The sequence below is a fragment of the Triticum aestivum genome, chromosome 1B, assembly GCF_018294505.1.
Source record: "Triticum aestivum cultivar Chinese Spring chromosome 1B, IWGSC CS RefSeq v2.1, whole genome shotgun sequence".
NCBI classification, from domain to species: Eukaryota; Viridiplantae; Streptophyta; class Magnoliopsida; order Poales; family Poaceae; genus Triticum; species Triticum aestivum.
In genome coordinates, this window is record NC_057795.1 from 487717039 (window position 1) to 487735240 (window position 18202).

Sequence of the window (18202 nt, forward strand, 5' to 3'; positions counted from 1 at the left end):
ACAGATCGACGGGATGACGTTGCGAGATTCTCGAGGAATGAACTATGATGGCAAGCTCCAAAACATGAGTTGGTTCTGCTACACACATGTGAACGCGCTGTCCCAGACATGCATGACCACATAGTAGTCTTATAATAAAACACTACCGAGTTCAGGTGGGGAACCATCATCGAGGATATCGAAGTCCTTGCATAAGGCATGCTCTTAAGAAGGAACTTCTTCTCCTTGAACAAATCAATCAGTGGCTTGGTGTGCTCGGGACACATATGGAATGAAGGTTGCAAGTCTCCAGACCACAGAATACTTCGCACGTATGCATGACTAACTTGGGATGATTCTAGAGGAAGCAACATTGACTTTCTCGAATCCACGGCGGCAACTTGCTCCAAATGCACATGAATTATAGGAAGTCACTCCTTTCATCCAAACATATGTTCATGAATGGATCACGAAATAATGCTTACAAAAGTTTCCAACACCAGCTTGATGTCCGACAAAATCATGGAGAGGATAAGGATGTTGTCGATGGGCTCAACAACAATTTATCAAAATTTCCATAAAATGGAATTCCACGACTAGGTGAACAAGGTGATAGCATTGGTCAGACCAAAAGATGTAATGGTGTATGCTTGAGGGTTCAACCATGAATAAGACAACATTACGAACATCGTTGGTTCTGATTCGATTTGATGATAGCACATACTCAAATCAAAGTTTTTATAAGACAATAGGTCCAACAACTGATCACAGGGACCAATCAATGAAGATATCATCTTTCTTCAACTAACACACCAACACCAGGATACCCCTTTGAAACGAACTAAGTTAGGTAAGCTTTTATCTTCCAACTCTCCAAGTTGTTGTTTAGCTTAACCAACTAGCTCAGGGTTATCCAACACGGATTCTTGGAGAAAGGGTGGTTTCGAAAACCAGCTTGATCACGAGCTCAACATAGCGGTCAGGTGACAACCTAGTGATACTTCCGAGAAGATAATCGGAAAATCACGAACCACTAGTATGCTTCCAAGCTCGAGAACAATCTTGCTTTTCAGGGCAAGACGATATGATCAAATAAGCGAGGGATTGGCACAATCCTAACTCATTGATCGAGAAGTGCACCGGAAGTAAGGACTAGGTAGCACGATCAACCCTAGGGTGACGATTCAATAATCAACACGCTAAGGATGAGATTGTTGTCCATTAACTACCAAGCAACACGGTTGCTAGGAGTATTGACTTCACACATCATAGTTCACTTGTTGGCATTCCGGTTGCGACAACACGAAACTGAGGAATGAATAATGATGGCGAGAGTATCATTAAATCAAGAATTCATAGGATGGTGTGCAATTCACATGATAATCTTAATATAAAGATGGTAACACTCCAGGGTGGAACAGAACAAAAACTGGATTAGTATTTTGATCTACGGAGTACAACTGCTTTGACCCAATCTTGGATATGGATGAGGTACTGGAGTTTGTTTCTCCTAGTCACTCTGGAATAGAATGGCTTGACGGACCACAATAATAACGGGCATCGATGAACACGAGGCACAACTACTCCTGACTATCAATTGATAGACGGGGGCCGGAATACAACTAAAGAGGGACAACTCAAAAGAACATATGATTTCCTGAGTTGTGGATGCATGGATTAGCATGTCGAACGAGTTCGACATATTTCTTCCGGACAATCCATGCAGAAAGGTAGAACTGGCAGAGTCACAACATAGAATCGAGAACTCATCAAGAGCTCTAGTTGTGATCTTTTGGTTCAAAGAACTTCTGCCATAAACGGTTCATAGTATTTGGAAGAAGGAAATACCACGGACCTCAAGGACTAATGCAAAGGTTACTAATATCCTAAAGGGACTAGCAACACTATCAACATGAAGTAAGTAGGGTGAATCTCAGGTTCGGAGATCCAGGAGTAGAATACCTACCAACTAAATGGCATCACGGGATGCTTTCGAGAATGATGGCCAGAATCATCACACTGGGAACACAAAACATGGCTAGATTACTAGATGATACTCTAGACAACTAGGGTCATAATAATAACTCCAACATATACGTTGAGGCAATAGAGTACCTCAACTCACCGTTTAGTGTGGTTAACCTGGCCAGAAAGGTCATCGAAAATAGAGGAAAGGATTTTGCAATTGCATCAGAATATTTAGAAACCTGGGATGACTCGGACAGCATAACGGCTGTAAATGCTCAAAAAGATTTGGGACATGCTACAAAAATGGTGGCATAACCACTCAGAAGCATAATATCAAGGTTTCGAGATCAATAGTTAACATACAGAAGTAGTAGGAACTGAACTGAGGCTTACATCCAACAATCTTATAGGGCTACGGATTAGTAACACGTGAACCTAATAGGAAGATGAGATCCTAGTTCCTTAACCCCGTAAGAAAGATATGATGACTCAGATCAGAAGGTCATAAGGTAAAGGAGTAAAAAGAGCCTTATGTTCCATCCCACAATCAATTCCCCTACATATAACTAAAGCATTTCTAGACTCAACTTCGACCAGTTTGGCTTGGTAATCCTACAGGCAGTCAAGCTCTGATACCAAAGCTGTCAGGACCCCGATCCTGAGTCACACCGATCTAGCATGTAACACATCATATCACTTTGCGGCCTCACGCACGGTATTCCCACGGGTGCCACCTTACCTGGCCCGGGACCGTTTGCGCCTTTTGGCTCACGTATATGATAGTGCCGCTAGCATCTATATGACAAAGAACCCGGGCTGACATGGCTAGTCGTGAACCCAAAGTGGCACTAACTTACAGGGACAGGCATACATGACCCAACAACGAACGTGTCGGTCATCAGCGAGTCAATCCGGGCTGTAGCAACTGGGCTAGCAGGACTCCGGTAAACCGGGCTGTAGCGGGCTACCAGGACTCCGGTATTCATCGCGTGACATTTCCCCGAAGGGACAGACACAGGAACGAAGAAGGACACATGCCGGCCAGCCTAAGTGTTTCGGAGTAGTAGCAAGCTACCATGGCTCAGTGGAAGCACTAGGAGACATTTCCCGGTAAGAGAGGCTACTAAGGATAAACAACTAGATAGTCAGATCCCACACATACCAAGCATTTCAATAACATACAGACAATATGCTCGATATGTGCAAATACAACATGGCATCACAACATGACTCTATGACTCAAGTATTTATTCAATAGGCTCCAAGGAGCGAGATATTACAATCATGGGTCTCATGACCCAACAATCAAAGCATACAAGTCAAAGCACATGCGGAAGCTTAACATGTCTGAGTACAGACATCTACAAATGAAAAAGGCTGAGAAGCCTGACTATCTACCAGATCCTGCCGAGGGCACAAGATCGTAGCTGAGGTAACAAGCTAAACGTTGAAGTCCACGCGGTACTACTAGCGAGACTGAAGTCTCTCTGCAACAACATAAATTAAGCAACGTGAGTACAAATGTACCCAGCAAGACTTACATCAAAACTAACTACATATGCATCATTATCAGCAAAGGGGATGGTGGGGTTTAACTACAGCAAGCCAGCTTTGACTCGGTGGCTAACCTGAACTGCGACTACAAGTAACTCGTTCGAGGTGGCGCACACGAGTCCACATATTCACCATATCAATACACCACTATGGATCCGCTCCCGTCTCCCTACGAGAACGCCATCCATAACACTCACGCTTATCTTGCGTATTTTAAACTATCCACTTTCACTTGTCTATGAACTGTACAGGCAACCTAGAAGTCCTTTACCGTGGACACGGCTATTCGAATAGATAATGTTAACCCTGCAGGGGTGTACTTCTTCACACACGCTCTCGCCACTTACCGCCATGTACACCTCGTGTATCTCGGCAACCTTCAAGTGGAAGCCTGGCGAGGGAGTCGGCCACGACCTGACTAACCACACAAGTCTCTCGTCCAGGTTTATCTCCTATCCGGGGTGTCGCTCACGGCCCTAAACGATGTGTGCAGGGTTCCCAAGTCCACCATCTGGGTGCCACTTGGTACACCGGGCCACTGTGCCTAGTCTGTCCCAAGCCCACCTGTACCGGGTGCCACTTGGTAGACTACTAACACTACCTACAAACACCAGAAACTAGTTGCAACTCCTGGACAGAGATCAAGTTGATTAATAAGTCGAGAGGGGCACTTAAGCATTCCAATGCGTGGTAGTAGCTGGTCATGGATCACAAACACAGAACTCAGTTCTTGAGGACGGCTGCAATGAGACAACCCACCATGTACTCCTACATGGCCTCTCACCGCTACCTTTACCAAATCGTGTTCACACACTTAGCTCTCAACAGTAGGACATGTTCACACCACCTCCGATTCATCCCGGATGAATCAAACCTGACACAACTCTAAGCAATAGCAGGCATGACAACAAGCATGAATGAGTAGGCACATCAGGGCTCAAACAACTCCTACTCATGCTAGTGGGTTTCATCTATTTACTGTGGCAATGACAGGTCATGCAAAGGATAAAGGGGTTCAGCTACCGCAGCAAGTAACAAATGAATCGATGTTGTCCTAATGCAGTAAAAGAGAGCAGGGGCGAGAGAGTGGGATTTTATCAGAATGAACAAGGGTGTTTTGCTTGCTTGGCACTTCTGAAGATAATATAGCTCTTCATCGGTGTCATCGAACTCATCATCGGTATCACGTCTATCGAGAGGGGACAAACACCGGCAACAAGGAAGAACACAATCAATGCAATGCACAATATGATGCATGATCATGACATGGAAATATGCTGTGGTTTGAGCTAATGCAACCAAGGATGGAAAAATCGGTAGGCGTAAGCGAGGCGGCTGGCCTTCGCCTAGTGCCTAGGCGGCGCCTAAGCGTCCTAGGCGCAGCCTAGGTGTTCATATTGTTTTCACTATTAGTGTGTCTTTGTGGTATTATAGGTCTATCCATATTAATTTAGGGCATATAAATAAGTTATCTATCAACTAATGTCATTGGAATATGGCATATTTGGCATATCGGTGCAATATGACATGATTTCACGCTTAGGTAGAGAATTTCTTGCTTGCCCTGCCTAGACTTCCATTTATGCCCTAGGCGAGGCGTTTGGCCATCGCCTAGTGCCTAAGCGTGCCTAAGCGCCTCCTAGGCACTGCCTTTTCCTACAGAGAATGCAACTAGCAACAAGTTAAATGAAGTTGATTTGAATCCAAGATTCAAATCTAAACTCCATATGTGAAGGTTTAAATGCCATTATATGATTTGTGCTAAACAGCAGCTATAAGTTGTTCTAACATGCATGAAAATGTTACAAATGGATAGATTGGATTTTTCTGATAATTTTTCATATATAAATTATTTCATTTGGAGTTACGGTTGAATTTATATGAATTTTAGAAGTTTATACTATTTTCTGGAATTTCCTAAAAAGAATAAATCCAGAAAATGAATTATGGCGTCAGCACCACGTCACTGTGATGTCAGCAGGTGAACAGGCTGGTCCGGGTCAAACCTGACGTGTGGGGTCCACACGTCAGTGACACAGCTAATTAACATGGGTTATTGCTAATCTAATTAAAAGATTAGGGCTCCGGGGCCCACTGTCAGTGTCATAGGTGGGGGGTTAGTGCTAACTAACTCCTGGCCGGTGGGGTCCACCTGCCAGGCCGGCGAGGTCATCGCCAGCGACCACGGGGCACGGCGGTGTCCGGGTTACAGGCCACGGGGGCGGCGGCTAAGGGCACCGGGGCGTAGCCCGGGCTCTCGCGCATCCAGGGGAGGCGACGGGAGGACGCGGGGTGGCCGGAGCTCGCCGGAGCGGAGCACGTGGCGGCGGCCGAAACACGGCTCCGGGCGGGATGTGGCTGCAGGGCACGGCAGGGGCTGCGGAGGGCCTCTACGGCCTCCTGGCGTCACCAGGAGCACGATGACGTGCGCGGGAGCGGCTGGCTCGCATTCTGGTCACGGTGGCGCCATGGACGGCGGCGAGGTGCTCGCGGGTTCGACAGGTAGCAGGCTATGGCGCGCAAGCAAAGGAAAGGAGAGGGGGAAACAGACGGTGAGCTCACGTGGATCCCGTAGAGGTGGACGGCGAGCTCGGGGAAGGCCGAATGGCGACGAATTCGACGGCGGCGATCTACGGCACCGTCGAGGAGGGCGACGTCGAGGGCAGCTCTGCAGGGCATCCCGGCTTGCGTGAGTCGTCATAGAGGTCGGGGACGGCAGCGCGGAGTTAATGGTCTCGTCGGAGCGGCGAGGCAGTGGCGGTGGGCGCGGCAACAGTGTGCGGCGGCGAGGGCAACGCTCGTGCGCGGTGAGAGAGAGCGAGGGAGAGAAGGGAAAGGAATGAGAGAGAGTGAGATAGGTGCGGGGCGTCTCCGTGGCGCATCCAGAAGAGCCGGGGCGTCGCGGTGGAAGCAGGAGCTGGCGCGCGCGGGGCGACCACGCGCCCTGCCTACTGGCATGAGGAGGAAGACGACAGAGGAGGCTGCAGTGGCGGGCTGGGCCGGCTTTGGTGGGCTGCACAGGTAGGTGGCCAGGTAAGTGGCCCAGGTAAGCGTTCTCTCTCTCTCTTTTCTAAATTGTTTCTGTTTTCTATTTTCTGTAATTGTGTTTGGCTTTAATAAAAATGCCAGGGCATTTCCAAAAATCATGAAACTACTTAATGTCACTGTTTGGAATATTACCAACAACAAACATTTTAGTTTGTGATTATTTGGGCATTTAAAATATTATTTAGCAATTAAATGCCCAAATGCAAATAACATATGATTTAATTCAAAAATCCAGAATGGCCTAGAAAAATGTGCACCATTTTTGGGAGAGGTTCTAGACTAATCCAAAAATGATGAACTTTTCTGAAGGGCATTTTGGGTTCATTGAGAATATTTTTTTATTTTAACCTAGTTGATTTGATCTGGTGCTAGGGTTTGAGCAATCCCCATTTCAACTTTCAAATAAATTAGACATGATGCAACAACTAAGCTAGTCCTAGTGCATAGCAAGGCTAGGGATGTGACACTATTATAAAGATTTCAGTGGAAGTACAAAGGACACTAAGCATAATAAAAACTAGAGTGTGACACGCGCTTTGCCGCGTCGTTCTTCGGTTGTGAGTTAAGCTTGATATGTTTATTTTGTACGTGATTTACTATGGCCAGTTGATTTGCTATGCGTAATTGTTAGCTAATTATCTTACATATCATCATTGATTACAGGTCAAATTCTTAGGTTAATGGCTGATTCGTTCTTGGGTCGTGACTTAAGCCATTGTAGATTATCTTACATTCGCGGTTTACAAACTTTACAACGGATTGAAACACATTGACGAATCAAGTTGGATGAGATCTATCGGAGTATTGGGCCACAGGTAGGCTAACCCGAGTCCCTGAACCTTTCAAGACTTTGAGCCGGCTTCGACCCAAGAGACACCAAAATGGAGCACCGCCTTCTCGTGGCCGGCTGGCCCGAACGACCGGCTGCCCGAAGGCGGCCTACCATCGCCAGACGGCACCAAGACAGGCCGCCTCCTAGCTAACTGCCTCCGGATAGGCCGGCTTCTAGCAGGCGGTCATCAGGCGCCCTCAGAGTCTGCGCTCCTCATCAAGAAGACAAGACAGGGCGAGGCTACAGTATAGCCCCGAACCCCCGGATCCCTGGCTCGGCGTGGCCACAGTGCCCCGTACAGGCGGAGATCTCCGCACGACATGGCACTGTTGCCATTCCCCTTTACACCACTACTAACCGGCGGAGCCCTGTTCCCACGATGACCAGTCGGTACGGCCCACAGGCGGCGGGCCCTACCGGGCAGAGAGAGCCCGAAAGACGGCAGAAGCCGGACCAGCCGGAGCTACGGGAGGCCGGCCTCAAGCAAGCGGCCGGACCCTCCCCCGAGGGCAGTACGCCATTAGGCAGACGGGGCGCGTTGTGGCTACAGTGATCTCCCACTAGGCGGCGGGACTGTAGCCACGCTCCCCTGACCAAGCCTGCATCATTAGCGCCATGGCTACAGTGATCAGCCACCAACCAGACCCGCCAGCGACGAAAGCGGCCTGTCGGCTTCGTACCAGATCAGTCGAAGGGCCCGCCAGGCGGCGGGCCCCAGCTACCGGCGAAGAAGCCGGCGACCAGAGACGCTGACAGCCGGGTCCAGCACCCGGTCAAGTTACCAATGTACCCCTGGGGGGTAGGCCTATATAAACCATCCCACGACACCCATGCAAAGGGTTCCGAACCTGTTAGACCTAAATACATATCCAGAGGAAGAAGAGAGCTAGCCCTGCCTCCTTCAACCTCTAGCATACAGCTCGAGAAGCACCTTGTATTCACTAGTGCCTTAGTGATCATGCAGAGACCCCGCAGAGCAGGAGTAGGGATATTATCTCCAAGGAGAGCCCCCAACCTGGGTAAAATACGCCGGCGTTCGTGTCTACGCCTTATCCATCCCTTGGAATATGTCGCACCCAACCCCCGACATTTGGCGCCCACCGTGGGGCGAGGTGCACCGTCATCCGGAGATCTGTTCTGGACAGGAACTTTGTTCCTTACGGACGTGTGCAGCCAGCCCAGCACGCCCGACGGTGTCAGCCTCGACGCGCTGCGTGATGCGGAGATCGCCTGCGCAGCAAGCTGCCTCGCCAACCTCATCGGCAGAATCAGCCTCTCCGATGAGCCTGCATCCGACACGGGCACCGACTGCCTCGAGAACCGCCTCATCAGCCTCCTCGACCAGCTCCATGTGACCAGCGAGCCTGCTGCCGACTTGGAGTCTATTGGCTCCACCGACCCGATGATTGTTGACTCCGACACAGCGTCGCGTGATGCATTCCTCACCTATGTGGTGGTCTACGACGAGCCGCCTCCTCGCGAGCACAGCGGCAGGAGCACCGTCATGGAGGTACTTGTCATCAACAGTGGCGAGCACTCAGAGGGAGGCGCTCGAGACCCACTCGATGCGGCGCTGCGAGAGTTGTGTGCGCCCATCCCGGCTGATGCGGACGCTGAGGCGCTGGAAGCACGCCGCGTCCAGCTCATCAAAAGTGCCAACTGGCTGGCCAGCATGCGACGCCTCTCAGAAGCCTACCGGCGCGAGATGGACCGAGCCGTTGGCGGAACGCAGGCCCCTGAGGGGCCAAGCCGCGCCGGCTCCATCCGGCTGCGTGGCGCGGCCATCGCTGGCGCGTTCGGGATAGACCGTCCCGTTTATGCTACACCAGCGGGAAACATACGAGCTACCCAGGCAGTGGCGGACGAGTTGGACAAGTACGAGGGCGACGAGCGTCGCCACATGACGGGGAGCATCCAGCAGCTTCTTGACGCGGCCGCCGAGCAGCATGAAGCCGACTGCCGCGACAAAGCGCCTACCCGGCAGAATGACGAGCCGCCTCCTCGCCAGGATCTTGGCACGACATCTCGGAAGCCGACTGGTGACGTCCGCAGAAAGAAAGGCAACGAGTCGGCTGCCAGCCACAGTCGGACTCACCTCTCTATCGAGCGTGACGTAGAAGGCCGCCCTCGAGCGAAGGAGCGGCGAGGCAATCCGCCCCCTCCTCAGCCTCGTGGGGAGAGACACCCCACTCCACTGCCTGTCACGCACCCGACACTCGGCGACCGCCTTGGCCGCCGGGAAGGAGTCGGAGAAAATGACGCCCGCCATCGGATCGACCGCCTCAATCGCTCCCTGGCGCTAGAAGAAGAAGACGCATTGGGTCCGCCTTGTTTTGGCCCCCGAATCCAAGATGAGCCCTTCCCTCGAGGGTTCACCCTCCCAAGAGATACGCCCAAGTAAACCGGCTCCGTGAAGCCGGAGGACTGGCTGGTCGACTACTCTACGGACATCAGCATAGCGAACAGCAACAAGCGCGTTGTTGTGAAGTACGTCCCGCTCATGCTCCAGGGCATGACCCGGACGTGGCTTAACAACTTGAAGACCCGCAGCATCAACAGCTGGGTTGATTTCACTGAGGCCTTCGTCCGCAACTTTACCAGCACGTACAAGCGACCTCCCAAGCCTCGACAGCTCTCATTGTGCGTCCAAGGGCCCAGTGAATCGACTCGCGACTACCTCACGCACTGGGCCGAGCTGCACAACTCCTGCGAGGGTGTGCATGAGGTGCAGGCCATCGAATACTTCATAGCCGGGTGCCGAGAGGGCACCCTCCTCAAGCATCGACTCCTCTGCGACGAGCCGACGACTCTCGATGAGCTGCTGATCATCGCCGACAAATACGCAACTGTCGACTCCTCCATGAAGGCGGAGATCCAAGTCGATGCATCCGGCAAGATAGCTCCTTAGACTTCTCGGGCCCCGGCTGGTGACACCGATCGGAGACATCAGCAGAGCGACAACAAGCGCAAGGCCGTGTAGCCGCCTTCCGCAAGCCGGCAGGTGGCGACAGTCGAAGATCAACAGCCAAAAGGGCAGCCTCTGCCCAAGCGTCAGAAGGGCGGCAAGCCCAACTGGTTGCCTGCCTTCTCGTACGAGCAGACTCTCGATGCGCCTTGCAAGTTCCATAGCGGTGCGAAGCCGTCCAACCACACCACTCGAAAGTGCCATTGGCTCACCCGAATCGCCAAAGGAGATGGACTCCTGCCTCCGCCGCCTCCTCCGCCCCAGCAGCCGGTGGTCCAGCCAGTCAGAGCGATACAAGATGAGGATCCAGAAGAGCAGGGAGCCTATTTCGTGTTCACCAGTGTAGCTAACGACAGATGCAGCAGACGACAAAAGTAGCAAGAGGTACATGCAGTAGCAACAAGAGCCCCTGAGTTCATGCATTGGTCTGAGAAGCCCATTAGCTGGACTAGGGTTGACCACCCGGAGGTGATGCCCTCTCCTGGTTCTTATGCCCTGGTCCTAGATGCCACCTTCTCAACGGATAGGCGAGCAGCTCGTTTCTCCCGAGTTCTGATAGATGGCGGCAACAGCATCAACATCCTGCACCGTGACACAATGGAGAAGTTGGGAATCAAGCAAAAGCAGCTTCAGCCCAGTCGGACTGTATTCCATGGCATAGTTCCTGACCTTTCCTGCTCACCAATCGGCAAGACCCAGATCGATGTCCTCTTCGGGGACAAAAATCACTTCCGCCGAGAATCTTGTTTGAAGTGGTGGACCTTGAGAGCCCTTACCATGCGCTACTTGGCCGGCTCGCTCTGGCCAAGTTCATGGCGGTCCCCCACTATGCTTACCTCAAGATGAAGATGTCAACCACCAAGGGAATCCTGACCATAGCTAGAGACTACAAGAAGTCGTCCGCCTGTGCTGCAGACAGCAGCCGACTGGCTGAGTCCCTTGTGATTGCAGCTGAGAAACGGCTCCTGGAACGGGTTGTGGCGTTGGCAGGCAAGCAGCCGGAAATGCCACAACCACCCAAGGAGTCGGAAGTTGAGGGCTCGTTCAAGCCGGCGAAGGACACCAAGAAGATACCCTTGGACCCGGAGCACCCGGAGAGGCACGCTCTCATTGGAACAAACCTTGACAGTAAATAGGAAGGCGAGCTCGTTGATTTCCTCCGTGAGAATCGTGACATCTTCGCGTGGTCTCCCAAAGACATGCCGGGTGTCTCGACGGATTTCGCCGAGCACAAGCTACATGTTCGACCTGAAGTCAAGCTGGTCAGGCAGCCCTTGCGCCGCCTATCGGAAGAGAAGAGAAGAGTTGTAGGAGAAGAAATAGCACAGCTCCTAGCGACCGGCTTCATCATGGAGGTGTTCTTCCCAGAATGGTTGTCCAACCCAGTTCTTGTGCTGAAGAAGAACAAGCAATGGCGCATGTGCATCGATTATACCAGCCTCAACAAAGCCTATCCCAAAGACCCCTTTGCCTTGCCGAGAATCGACTAAGTGATAGACTCCACAGCCGGATGCGAGCTGCTGAGTTTCTTGGATGCGTACTCAGGGTACCATCAGATCAAGCTGAACCCAGCCGACAGGCTGAAGACCGCCTTCATCACACCATTCGGAGCCTTCTGCTACCTGACAATGACGTTCGGCTTGAGGAATGTCGGCGCCACGTTTCAGCGTTGCATGCAGAAGTCCCTCCTCAAGCAACTCGGCAGAAACGCCCTTGTTTACGTGGACGATGTGGTGGTGAAGACGGAGAAGCGTGGCATGCTACTAGAATACCTCAAAGAGACATTTGAGAACTTGCGTCGATTTCAAATCAAGCTCAACCCGGACAAATGCGTCTTTGGAGTACCAGCCGACCAACTTCTTGGTTTTCTGGTCTCAGAGTACGACATAGAGTGCAACCCTGTGAAGATCAAGGCAATTGAGAGTATGGAAGTACCCACCCGACTGCTGGACGTACAAAAATTCACCGGCTGCTTGGCGTCCATCAGCCTCTTCCTCAGTCGGTTGGGCGAGAAGGCTCTCCCACTGTACCAGCTCATGAAGAAAACCACTTTTTTGAATGGAAGGACAAGGCGGACGAAGCTTTCCGCCAGCTCAAGAAGATGTTGACCACCCCGCCTGTCCTGGCGGCCCCGACCGATAAGGAGCCCATGCTCCTCTACATCACCGCTACCAACCAGGTGGTCAACACAGTCATAGTGGTGGAACGCAAGGAGGAAGGCAAGGCACTGCCGGTCCAGAGGCCGGTGTATTATTTGAGTGAAGTATTGTCCGCCTCCAAGAAAAAATACCCCCACTATCAGAAGATGTGCTATGGCGTGCACTTTGCCACCAAGAAGCTCAAGCCTTACTTTCAAGAGCACCCAATTACTGTTGTCTGCACCGCTCCACTTGCTGAGATCATTGGAAGTCGAGATGCCTCGGGCCGAGTGGCCCAATGGGCCATAGATTTGGCCCCCTACACCATCTACTACAAGCCTCGCACTGCCATCAAGTCACAAGCACTGGCCGACTTCCTCGTAGACTGGCTCGAGACCCAGTACCTGCCGCCAGCGCCAGACTCCACTCATTGGCGGATGCACTTCGACGGGTCAAAAATGCGCACCGGTCTGGGAGCCGGCATTGTCCTCACCTCTCCCAAAGGCGACAAGCTCAAATATGTGCTTCAGATCCACTTTGCCGCCTCCAACAACATAGCTGAATATGAAGCAATCATACACGGGCTTGATACGTCTCCAATGTATCTATAATTTTTTATTGTTCCATGCTATTATATTACCTGTTTTGGATGTCTATGGGCTTTATTTTACACATCTATATCATTTTTGGGACTAACCTACTAACCGGAGGCCCAGCCCGTATTGCTGTTTTTTTTGCCTATTTCAGTATTTCGAAGAAAATGAATATCAAATGGAGTCCAAACGGAATGAAATCTTCGGGAGCGTGATTTTTGGAACGAACGTGCTCCAGAGGACTTGGAGTGCAAGTCAAGAAGCAGGCGAGGCCTCCACGAGAGTGGGGGCGCGCCCACCCCTATAGGGTGCGCCCCCCTGTCTCATGGACCCCTCGGGCGGCCACCGACATACTTCTTCCTCCTATATAAGACTACATACCCCAAAAACATCCAGGGAGCCACCGAAGAAATATTTCCACCACCTTAACCTCCTGTATCCGCGAGATCCCATCTTGGAGCCATCGCCGGCGTTCTACCGGAGGGGGAATCCACCATGGAGGGCTTCTACATCAACATCATAGCCCCTTCGATGAGTTGTGAGTAGTTTACCACAGACCTTCGGGTCCATAGTTATTAGCTAGTTGGCTTCTTCTCTCTTTTTGGATCTCAAATACAATATTCTCCCCCTCTCTTGTAGAGATCTATTCGATGTAATCTCTTTTTGCGGTGTGTTTGTCGAGATCCGATGAATTGTGGGTTTATGATCAAGTTTATCTATGAATAATATTTGAATCTTCTCTGAATTCTTTTATGTATGATTGAGTTATCTTTGCAAGTCTCTTCGAATTATCGGTTTGGTTTGGCCTACTAGATTGATCTTTCTTGCCATGGGAAAAGTGCTTAGCTTTGGGTTCAATCTTGCGGTGTTCTTACCCAGTGACAGAAAGGGTTGCAAGACACGTATTGTATTGTTGCCATCGAGGATAAAAAGATGGGGTTTATATCATATTGCTTGAGTTTATCCCTCTACATCATGTCATCTTTCTTAATGCGTTACTCTGTTCTTATGAACTTAATACTCTAGATGCATGATGGATAGCGGTCGATGTGTGGAGTAATAGTAGTAGATGTAGGCAGGAGTCGGTCTATTTGTCATGGACGTGATGCCTATATACATGATCATGCCTATATAACGTCATAATTATTTGCTTTTCTATCAATTGCTCGACAGTAATTTGTTCACCCACCGTAATACTTATGCTATCTTGAGAGAAGCCACTAGTGAAACCTATGGCCCCCGGGACTATCCTTTATCATATAAGCTTTCAATCTACTTTTATTTGCATCTTTATTTTCTGCATCCATGTTATAAAATACCAAAAATATATTTATCTTATCATATTATCTCTATCAGATCTCACTTTCACAAGTGGCCGTGAAGGGATTGACAACCCCTTTATCGCGTTGGTTGCGAGTTCTTTGTTTGTTTGTGTAGGTTCGTGGGACTTGTGAGGATCCTCCTACTGGATTGATACCTTGGTCCTCAAAAACTGAGGAAAATACTTACACTACTGTGCTGCATCACCCTTTCCTCTTCAAGGAGAACCAACGCAAGCTCAAGACGTAGCAAGAAGGATTTCTGGCGCCGTTGCCGGCGAGGTCTTCGCTCAAGTCAAGACATACCAAGTACCCGTCACAAACTCATCTCCCTTGCATTTACATTATTTGCCATTTGCCTCTCGTTTTCCTCTCCCCCACTTCACCCTTGCCGTTTTACTCGCCCTCTCTTTCCCAAACTCCTCTCTTTTCCGCTTGCCTTCTTCTTCTTCCTTGCTTTTGTTTGCCGTTATGTCTAAAATTGGGGAGATTATCGTCGATATGGATAATAATGATAACATGGAAAATTTTGAGGCTCCGGCTGAAGAACCCCCTATCTTGCATACTAAAAAGTTTCGAATCGGTAGTGGTAACATTATTGGAAAAGGTGTTATTCAAGATTTCTTTACTTGTGCCGGTGCTTTACCTTCCATGGGTGGTTCTATTCTTCATAGAACTAGTAGTCTTGCGGATGCTATTGCTATGCTTGTAGTTGAACTTGAAAGACAATTTATGCATATGCATCCTTGCATAAAGAGAATTTTCCTAGAATTTTCCAACATTGAGTATTCTTCTGTTAAGTGCACCGTTACTATCTTTTTGGCTCATGAGTTTAGATTTATAATAATAGAGGCCAAAGAAATCTTTGCGCACTATAGGGTGGACGCCGGTCGTCCTCCCATAGAGGCGGTCCTTTTTGATCAAGAGGAAATTAGGCATTTTCAATCTTCGGACTATGTTGCTTTCAATGAAAACCTTAGAAAAAAGGTTCCTACCAATGTCTTGATTGATAGAATTTCTGAACTTAATAATGATTTTGCTCTTCGAAATAATAAGCTAGGATACTCTCTTGAGTATAGGCTCACGAGATTTTGCCAAAAGAATGCTTTTAGTGATGAATTAGTTGTGCATTATGAAGGGCCAAGGGAGGAACCCGTTCCTCCTGAGATTGCTCTTGGGGACTTTTGTCCCACTAAATTTAGCCCTTTTGATTACTTTTGCCTGCCTCAAAGTAAACTTGCTGCCGAACATAGAGAATATGAGATGAGTTTTCAAGATCTATCTTATTATTATGGCACTACTTAGATCTATCTTCACTTTTATGCCTAGCTAGGGGCATTAAACGATAGCGCTAGTTGGGAGGCAACCCAATTTTCTTTGTGTTTCTTGTTTTTGTTCCTGTTTAGTAATAAATTTTGTTTCTACTTTCTGTTTAGATGTGTTTTCATGTTTTATTTAGTGTTTGTGCCAAGTAGAACCTATAGGATAACCTATGATATGAGTTGATTTGATTCTGCTGAAAAACAGAAACTTTGCGCTCACGAGAAAAAATTCAATAAATCACAGGAACGTGATTCTGCATTGATTATTTCTACTGCTGTTCAATAAACAATTTTTTTAGACCCTCCTATTTTGGTAGGATTTTTGAGGTTCCAGAAGTTTGCGTTAGCTACAGATTGCTACAGACTGTTCTGTTTTTGACAGATTCTGTTTTTTCGTGTGTTATTTGCTTATTTGGATGCATCTATGGCTAGTATGTAAGGGTATGAACCATAGAGAACTTGGAATACAGTAGGTTTAACACCAATATAAATAAATAATGAGTTCATTACAGTAACTTATGTGGTGGTTTTGTTTTCTTTCACTAATGGAGCTTATGAGATTTCCTGTTGAGTTTTGTGTTGTGAAGTTTTCAAGTTTTGGGTAAAGATTTAATGGACTATGGAATAAAGGGTGGCAAAAGCCTAAGCTTGGGGATGCCCAAGGAACCCCAATATAATCAAGAATAGCAAAAAGCCTAAGCTTGGGGATGCCCCCGGAAGGCATCCCCTCTTTCGTCTTCGTTCATTGGTAACTTTACTTGGAGCTATATTTTTATTCGCCACATGATATGTGTTTTGCTTGGAGCGTCGTGTATTATATTAGTTTTTGCTTTTTAGTTTACCACATTCATCCTAGCTGTAACACACCTTTTGGGAGAAGCCTACTTGATTGAAATTTATTAGAATACTCTTTGTGCTTCACTTATATCTTTTGAGCTAGATAGTTTTTGCTCTAGTCCTTCACTTATATCTTTTAGAGCACGGTGGTGGATTAATTTTGAAGAAATTGTTGATCTCTAATGCTTCACTTATATTATTTTGAGAGTTTTTTAGAACAGCATGGTATTTGCTATGTTTATAAATTGGTCCTAGAATGATGAGCATCCAAGTTGGGTATAATAAAAACTATCATAGGAAGTGAATTGGATGCTATGATCAAGTTGATACTTGATAATTGTTTTGAGATAGGGAGGTAGTGATATTAAAGTCATGATAGTTGGGTGATTATGAATTTAAAGAATGCTTGTGTTGAAGTTAGCAAGTCCCGTAGCATGCACGTATGGTTAAAGTTGTGTAACAAATTTGAAGCATGAAGTGTACCTGGCTTGTGCATCCTTATGAGTGGCGGTCGGGGACGAGCGATGGTCTTTTCCTACCAATCTATCCCCCTAGGAGCATGCACGTAGTGCTTGTTTTTTGATGACTTCTAAATTTTTGCAATAAGTATATGATTTCTTTTGACTAATGTTGAGTCCATGGATTATACGCAATTTTACCTTTCCATCATTGCTAGCCTCTTCGGTACCGTGCATTGCCCTTTCTCACCTTGAGAGTTGGTGCAAACTTCGCCGGTGCATCCAAATCCCGTGATATGACACGCTCTATCACACATATACCTTCTTATATCTTCCTCAAAACAGCCACCATACCTAACTATTTATGGCATTTCCATAGCCATTCCGAGATATATTGCCATGCAACTTTTCACTGTTCCGTTCATCATCATCATGACATACATTACTTTTGTCATATTGCCATTGCATGATCATGTAGTTGACATCGTATTTGTGGCAAAGCCACCATGCATAATTTTCATACATGTCACTCTTGATTCATTGTACCATCCTGTTACACCGCCGGAGGGATTCATATAGAGTCATATGGTGTTCTAGTTTCGAGTTGTAATTCATGTGTTGTAATCAATGAAAGTGTGATGATCATCATTATTAGAGCATTGCCCAAAAAGAAAAAAAGGCCAAAAAAAGGCCAAAAAAAGAAAGGCCAAAAGAAAAAAAAAGAAAAAGAAGAAAAAGAAAAAAAGAAAAAAAAAAGAAAAATAAAGGGGCAATGCTACTATCTCTTTTTCCACACTTGTGCTTCAAAGTAGCACATTGTTCTTCATGTAGTGAGTCTCATATATTGTGCTTCAAAGTAGCACCATGTTTTCCGTATAGAGAATCTCATATGTTGTCACTTTCATATACTAGTGGGAATTTTTCATTATAGAACTTGGCTTGTATATTCCTACGATGGGCTTCCTCAAATGCCCTAGGTCTTCGTGAGCAAGCAAGTTGGATGCACACCCACTAGTTTTCTTTTGTTGAGCTTCCATTCATTTATAGCTCTAGTACATCCGTTGCATGGCAATCCCTACTCCTCATGTTGACATCAATTGATGGACATTTCCCATAGCCCGTTGATTATCCTCGTCAATGTGAGACTTTCTCCTTTTTTGTCTTCTCCACACAATCCCCAATCATTATT